Here is an 8,958-nt window from a genome sequence, read left to right on the forward strand (position 1 = left end):
CCTGGTTGGCACTCACACAGTTTTCATTTTATTGTACTTCAGGGCTAAGCTGTTTCTGTTTTTTCTTAAAATTGTTCACATCAACACACTAGATTCTGGTTTACTGGAAACCGATTGCAGAAGGGGAGGAGAGTAAGGGAGTTTTACAGGGCCATATTCAAGGTAGGAGTTTGAGGGTTTTTTGGTCTTTCCCAATCTGCTTCCCTATGATGGGCCAGGCAAAACAAGTACGTGCTGGTCCAAGAGAGGCTTTGGGACGTGGTCTAGAAAGGATAAAGCTCTCGGGAGCCCCACGTGGCTTCACCCTTTCATACTCACTGGGGTTGATGGTCAGGCTGGTTCCTTGCCCGAATACCAGCTTCTGGCTGGCACTCCCCAGAGATGCACCACAGCAAAGAGCTTTACACAAACTGCACACACGGAAGGCCTCTCTCTCCCCCTCGAACAGGAGCCTGATCTGCTCTCAGCACCCGAGCCTGCTGGGGACAATGGCCCTAATCTCACAAATCAGGGAGGTTTAGGACAGTGTCTCTTTGGGGCTGCCTTCTTCCTCCTTGACAAAGTCCCCTTTAGCAGTTAAAGTCCCCTTTAGCAGTTACAGACATGTACCATATTTTTATTCTCTTTGTCAGTCAAACATCTAACATCTTTATTTCCACTTCACAGAATTTTAACTTTTTTTTTTTTTTTTAAATATCCTTCAGCTTTTACAGAGCTCTCCCTAAAAACAGTTGGGTTAAAAGAATCTTTCAAATCAGAATACACAAGGTCTCCTGAGTGAAGTTAAGCTGGCTTTCTCCTTGAAATTGGTGGTTTGAATCCTAGGGTCTGCTCATCTGGGACTTAATCCATTGACTAAGACAGGAAAGGTTAGAAGTCAACGCAGAAACTCCAGGGGAAATCCTGTCCTGTGACCCCGTCTTCTCTGCACACTTATTTGGACTTATTTTTGGACTTAATCCCCCCCCTCCCCCAAGACATTGCCAGCACTTGTCTCCCACAGGGAGCCCTCCTCAGAATCAGTTCTAGAGGACACCCACCCATGCACCCTGAAGTCTGAAAACAGACATGGTCTCTTTCTTCTGCTCAGGGAAATTTGATTGAAAAATAATTTCCAATTTTGCAAAGTGGAAAGTATTAGGAGAAAATCTGTTTGCTTCTGTTCTCCTCCTTCTCGCCCCTCCTCTTCAATAGTATTAAACTATTCATAGAAACAGGCCCTTTAGGGTTAGAGAAATGCGGTAAGTTTCTAATCTCTTCATCTTTTTTCCTGCTATCTATTTACTGCAGTCCTATATTTACCATCTAAATTTACATTTCGTTTCCATTTGCAGAAGCTTCTAATACACTTTTTCTATGACTTCCAGAACACCATGTGTAATGATAAACTCTATTGAAATGAACCAATTCAGAAGGAGTTTTTAGGGCTGGAGGCTGACATTTCTCTCTTCCCAAGACAGGTCTGGGGGTGAGCAAGTCATTATTACTCTCCCAGGCAAGCCCAAGATAGGGGCAGTGCAGCCAACTGAGCAACTAGGCTTGCGGGGTTGACGTGCCTATGTCTAAATAACCATCTGCTGAGCGTTGCCCCTTGGGGTTAATTGAGTTTTCTTTTTAATCTAGCTCCCAAATGTCAACTTCCCATCTTTTTAGCTCTTAGAATCTCTCTGACAGGCAAAGCTTAAGGTAAATCTCATAGATGTTTTTTGAATCTCAACCAATATTTCATCTCTGTACACATCACAAATAAAGGAACCAAAAGAAGGATGAATATAACAACTTTGGGAGAAAATTTATAACTTCTCTGGGAGAGATGAGAATTATAAATAAAAATGGAATAACATGTGCCTTTTCTGATTATCATTGCTAGTGCCTGGAGGACTGTACATATCCAACCCAGTTTGGAAACATGGTAGCTGACTGGCCTGCTCTTTGAACTCTAGTTAGCAACTGAACACACAGCTCAGCGTGGAAACACTTGTTTTAAATCGCATGCTATTTTAGGCATAAGGGACTTCACGAAGGTCATCTGGAACTAACATAATACTCACTAGGACATCCTGATTCTAGCCTTTCTAATGTGGATACTAATTTGGCCATGAAAGTAGAAGTTTTACTTTGAGGTATCCATTGGGTAGTTGGTATCTCTTATGAATTGTAAGCAAAAGTTAAACCCCAGATGGCTGTCTGGAATGAGCTTCTGTTGTAGTAAATAGAGACTCCCTCATGGAGCAACATTTCAGCTACATTCAAGTTAATTAATCGATTTGTTTTGAGAATGGTAGGTAGCACTCAAAATCTCCCTCTGGTTATTGCAAGCGGGAGAGAAGGGCTGTTATTATATAAGATTAGAGAATCCTTCCCTGACACTTCCCAGTGTAGTGCCCCTTTTCACCGAGGGGCACAGAAATGAGTGGGTATCCAAAGGGGCTTCTATGATAAGCTCAGCCAAGGCAAGGATGAAAAAGTCCCAGTTAGAAACGTAGTGGTTAACAGCATCCTGGGGCATTTTTTTCAGCAGTTCATGATCTTTCTGACTATTTTGAATATTTGCTTTCAATCTTACCCTTTCCCTAAATATCAGCTTGTGATCAGCGTCAGCACCAGAAAATCTTACATGGCTTTACTCAACTTGGTGTGGCTCCAAGAATTTGAGAATTATGGGGATTAGACAATTTCTTCCCCTAACTGCACCAACATGGAGGCCTTGGGAAGACAAGTAGCTCACCCGAGAGTGGTCACTCAGTCGTTTATACCAATAGGCTGTATCTCACTGTCTTCCTTTGGGTCGGGTTGCATTGCCCGCCCTACGTTGCTATGTACTTTAGTCTAATATATCCTTTCTCCCTAACTGCTTTCTGCCCCGACACATTAAAACTTTAGTTCAGATTCCATTTGTCAGACACACATCTCCAACAACAACAAAAACCAGCTTTTAACATTTCCAAGGGCTTAAAGGTGTTGAAGAAACAGCCCTAAAGGGGCTCCATCAGAGGCTGCTCTCATTATCATGTTCGCCAGAAAGACCTGTGGCACCAAGTCCCCAAAGATGCTAATCACTGGATGAGTAATTCAGTGACCTTTCACTGAATTTCTAAGAATCAGTGGCTTACGTTTAGAAACAAGCCATCTTCTTTAAAACATACCTGGTCTAACACTCAGGTCGTTCCTCTTCCGAATGTCAGCTTATTAGTGGCTGTGGTACCACACGAAGACACGAGACTCTGCAAAAACTTAGCTGCCCAAACTCCCCTTACTACCTACTTAAATGTTTATCTGTCATCCAAGAATCCCCTTGATAAAAGCGCTTTTTATAATGAGGGTCTGGTGGTAAAGTTTATGGACCTTCTGCGGCCCTCCTTCTTCCTTGTCACTTAGTTGGAAATGTGCCAACCTTCCCTCACAGCATGCCTGCTCTGGTAAAACAGGAGTAGGAACTGCCTCCCTCATTTAACAGAGGGATACACGAGAGGCTCAGAGGGTTCACTGATTTTCTCTTAGTCCCACGGAAAATTGTACCAGTTCTAATACGAAATTAAACTTTCTATCAGTCTGACTCCTTAGTTTAATGCTGCAGTAGCACTGTCACTCTGGTTTATTAGATAAAATAGCACGTGAGGGTAAACAGCAGAGTCCCACGGGAGGTAGGTACACATCAACGGCTGTTTCAGTTGGAATCCACCAATGGGGCTGCCATGGTTTGGACTTGCGTTATAAAAGAAAATGGAAAATTTAGGAATCAGGGTTCCAGAGAGAAATTTGGAAGCATTAGTTATTCAGACTTACATGGGCTTACTGTCAGTTTCGTTCCCTTTCCAAAGAAGAGTCTTTCAGATCCGCCCTGAGTTACACCCTCACAGACTGCTTTGCAAATACTGCCAAGGCCCTTCCACCAGGTACTGGGAACCCCGGCTCCTCCCGCTTTCCCAGAGGAAGCACAAAGGCAGAAACACAATGTTGTGCAATTACACAGTTAAATGGTCATTCCTGAAAAGGGGGTGGGGAGGACCATGGAAACAATTTAATCCATCTTTACCTAACGTTAGATTACCTTCATTAATTGACTGATTAGCTTAGTTGGTAGGCAGTTGCAATTAATTGGAATAGCTCAGGCTTTGGGGTCAGACAGACTTGGGTTTGAAACCCAGGGCGAGTCCCTTAACTTGCTGCCCCTCACTTCCCCTACCTGTAAAGTGGGGAGAATGACCCCGCACTGTGATGCTGCTGTACAGACTAGGATCTGTAGGTGGGTGGCAGTGGTCCTGCTGCTTGATCTCTGGCTTGCTTAGCTGAGAGCACACTTCTCTAGGGATTATTTTAGCAACTCTAGAGACCAAAGTGTCAGTGATTTCCCGCCCAAACATGATCCCCCCAACTGGTAAACATTTAGCTCTGGAAGCTGAGTCTCAAGAATTAAATTCCAGGCCCTCTCTCTCACTGAGTCAATCTGAAGAAGTTGCTCAACCTCTCCCTGTGCTTCTATAAAAATATAAAATACAAAAATTAAAAAAGTTCCCTTCTATAAAATGAGGATAATAACAGCACTTAACCCACACAGCTGATATAAGGGTTGACTGTGGTAATGGATCGAAAGCATGCAGCACATGGCCTAGCACATAGTAAGCAATTAATAAATCATCATTATTTTCCTCCCCAGAAGGCAAACACATGGACAATGTTCCTCTTTTCACAATGACCTAAAAATCCTAAAGTCCATGGGTACTTCTCTTCCTCTAACTGGTAAACCAGCAGAGCTGTGAGGGCAACAGAAGAACCACCAAGCAGTTTGATGAGGAGGGTAAGTGATTTTGTGAGAATTTAGCAAAAGCTGTATCCAGCTGCACCTTCATGGATGGACCGTTTTGGGGGATGTGGAGAGGGTATCTTTTAGCCAGGCAGGATTTAAATATGAGCGGAGATGGGCCAGGAAGCCACATCCCCATCAGTCACTGTAAAAAGGATCTCATATCATTTTCAAGAAGAGGGTTCAGTGCTGTCCTCCACTTACCAAGATGCACTGTGAGCTGAGTCCCTTTCCCAAATGTCATTTTAGAGCCACTGGTTTGCTGAACACAATGCTGAGGGGCTTTGCAAAAACCTGTGGGGTTAATTTAAGGAACCCAGCTTTGCAGAGCTTCCCAAGAACTAAACATTTCCTTCAGCCTCCAAGCTTTTAAGACAGGATAAGTGATGGTGTCTCTCTTTGTGGTAGCCCAGAGCTTCAGAGCTGAGAGATATGTCCAGAGATGATTGCCACTTTAAGAGACAGGAAGGCTCAGCACGCCGATTCTGTACACACATTCTGTGGTTCAAAGTAATTGCATAGCTGATGCAATCTATCATAGAATATAAAATCCCACTGGGAGAGAAATTAGCTCTGTGGAATTTATAGGTAGTGTTTGATGGTCACAGTCAATTGTCTGAAGACAAGACCAGCATTTTCATTTTGGCTTTTTGCATCTCTGCCTCAGTCTGCAGGTGGCTGCACCTTTCCCCTCATATCAAGTTTAGCTGTTCTGACTTTAGCCACCTTTCCCCCGCAAACAGGTATGCGATGATTTTATCTCCCTTTAGAACTCTGTGGTTCTGTTTTGAGCTCGCTAAGTCTTGGATAAAGAATGTTTGGGGTTCAAATGAAGTTGCTCAGTCAAGAACCATGATGTTTTCTTTCCCTTGGGTCTGGCCTGGTCCAGAGCCATGAGCTGTCTTGGCTTTGCCCTGGACCAGGCTCAGCTGCGAGACAATGAGCAAGTTCACAAACCTCTCTGAGTTTCACTGTCCTCATTTGCAAAATCAAAGAAGTGAGTTTGGTGGTCTTTATGGACTCTCTGAGCTGTTAGGCTTTGATTTGATTCTCTGGACCTAATCTATCCAAAAATGCTGTGCAAATGTATTTTTTTCCCTCAGCGTGTCTAGTCTTCCTCCCTATTTCCTAAACAAAATAAAACAAATAAGCAGAGAATAGAAAAGTAGGTCTCTACTTATTATACAGGGAAATAAAGATTTCCAAGCCTACCGTCTGCCTTAACATTAGATCTTTTTAGACGTTTGAAGTCAAAATTTTGGAACCAAATCCTCAGGGAGAAGTGTTCTTTCTTTGGAGCTTCCAGATAATTCAAAAACCAAACCAAATAAACTGACACCTTTGGTTTAAAGCTAGTACTTACTAAGTTTCACTCTCACTTGAGTCCTGGTTCCGAGTGTAAATTTCCTGTTTCCTTCCTTCCCGCAGGAGCTGAAGGCTTTACATAAACTACAGGCTCTTGCTTACCCACAGGAAAAGTGATTTGATACTTAGTCTTTTCCCAACGGATAAGGGAATTCATCATCTAGCCAAAGGTGTCAGCTCTCTGGTTGCTAGATGTTAGATGCTGAGGGGGTTTTGTTAACACTACGTCTGAAATGGAGGTACTCACCCAGGTTTACAATTAACTGAGTCCCCTTCCCAAAAGTGGGTTTCTCAGTGCCCTTCACACAGTGCCTGGGCCCTTTACCAAAAGTCCCTCTTAGTGCTGGGCTGTGACTTCCCCTTCTCTGATGCAGCCTGTCTCTAGTGTGATTAGGGGCACAGTGGGGGGCCAGCTTCATGAGCAAGGTCACTTAGGGTTGCCCCTCTCTTACGAATGCAGCCCAGGACTCAGGCCATAAGCAAAGCAGGACCAACCATGACGGGGGGGGGGGGTCGTCCAAAGTTCTTTTCTGGCTTCCTGGGCAGCTGAGACCCCTGTATCCTGAATATCTCGCAGGCAATTTCTTATTGTCCACCCTGTTGTACAGATCAATAAAAACCATAACTGCCTGGTGGTTCATGTAGTTTTGACCTACAAAAGGAAAGGAGACCCCCGTGGGCATCAAGTATAGGAGGGATGCCAGCCCCCCTTTTTCATTATTGGAAAGACAAAAAGTACCACTTCTTCCTATGTTGACGGCGAGCGTAATTTCAGAAATGTATGATTGATTCTTGAAAAGCTCTCCCTCCATAGACTTAATAGATCAAGAAAATTTACAGTTGGGAAGAGAAACCTGCCCTACAAAATAATGAAATATGTGCTAAAGCCAATCATAAAATAACATTTTTGATTATCTTGTGTATTAGATTATCCATGCTGTTGTGTACATTTCTTTCTCCCCTGAAGCTAAGCTACTTACTCAGGGCCACAGCTAACTGTGTCTGGGTCTCAAAGGTAAATCTGCTGTCGTTGTTCATCCATTGACAAAACCCCTCCTGCCTTAGAACAATGATACCATCTCCTCAGAAGCTGGCCCAGATGATCCCTGGGAAAAACTGTGGGCACTTAATAAATATTTGTTAAATTGAATTGAATTGTAGTAAACATTAATCTTTTGTTCCTATTCCTTAAGGAACCCTTGAATAACTCTCTGACAATTTTCAGATGAAAAAAAAATAATTCTGCCAGATATTACTTACTGAGTTTCAAGATTCCTCTAGTCTTGGCTCCAAATGTCAGTTTCCTGTTAACCCAATTCCCACAGGAGTGAACACCTTTACAAAAAACAGAAGCATCAGCATGGTTGAAAGGGATGTGGCATCAACTTTGTTCTCCTTCCTCACTAGTCGGAGACAGCTCTCTGCCACAGGTACCCTATCTTTCCTGGGAAAGGTCTGCCCTCCTTCCCTCTGTCAGGGCAGAGGTAGGAGGGGGCAGAGTAGATTTCAGGGATGAAGATGATAAATAAGATATCGAAATGTTATCACACTATGCAGAGACGACTTCTTCTTCTTCTTTTTTTGCCAAATTAATGTTTTTTTTGTTTTGTTTTGTTTTTCTCCCCAAAGGCTGTTTTCAGCACTTTCTCTCTCCCAGATGCAATAATAACTGGATTCCAAGTTGGCGTCTGGGCACAAACCTCCAGGCTCTGATGAGTCACACACATTTCATCAAGAAATGATGCTACCTCCCACTGAAGAATTGTGCTTTGCTTTTTCCCCTTGCTGGGCAATGAGGAGTTCAAGCAACATGCAGAGGGGAATATAAACCCATAACTCTCTCAGGATAGATCTGCAGCTTCAAACATTAGCATCCTAGAATGCAAGACCTGGAAGGGAACTTAGCAGCTGCTGGGGCCAATGTCCTCAGTTTAAAGATGAAGAAGCCCAGGCCCTGAGGGGTAAAGTTGCTCAAGCCCATGCCAGTAGATAGAGGCAGAGCTGAGGCTAGAACTCAGAAAACCTAAGTCCCAATCCTGCCTTCTTCCTTCCTGTGACTCAGGAGAACAGGGATCTTCCCTGGGTAGTCCCCATCCTTAGTGGCTCTCCTGGCCAGCCCAGGTATGATTATCTCTGTTAAGCAGTGAATAAGCCACACAAGGGAAATGTTTGGTTTCAGTGCAGTGTTTAAAATTTTAAAGAGCGGTATAGAACATCTTAATTCATTTTCAAAATTTTATTTCTTAGGCTGCAGGCCACAGCAATTGATAGTGGGGGAAATGGCCTGTGAGGTCTCAGGGAAGCCAAGGGAAAGATAGAGATTTAGAAATTTGTCCTTTACCAAAAGGATAACCAAACAGAGAGTTGGCTCTGATTAGTCTTTCTCTGCAGGACTCATTACAGGACTGACATCTAGAGCAGGGGTCTTGGCACACACAAAGTGGTGTCAAAAATATCTGTGGCAGGGCTTCCCTGGTGGCGCAGTGGTTGAGAGTCCGCCTGCCGATGCAGGGGACGCGGGCTCGTGCCCCGGTCCGGGAAGATCCCACATGCCACGGAGCGGCTGGGCCCGTGAGCCATGGCCGCTGAGCCTGCGCGTCCGGAGCCTGTGCTCCGCAACGGGAGAGGCCACAACAGTGAGAGGCCCGCGTACCGCCAAAAAAAAAAAATCTGTGGCAGATATTGCTAATAGACACATCACACCTCTCCTCTGAGTCTAGATGTGGCCTCAGTTCTTTTTCTTAATTGAAGTATAGTTGATTTACAATATTGTGTTAGTTTCAGGTATA

Source organism: Grampus griseus, assembly GCF_964374135.1.
Source record: "Grampus griseus genome assembly, chromosome: 2".
Lineage (NCBI taxonomy): Eukaryota > Metazoa > Chordata > Mammalia > Artiodactyla > Delphinidae > Grampus > Grampus griseus.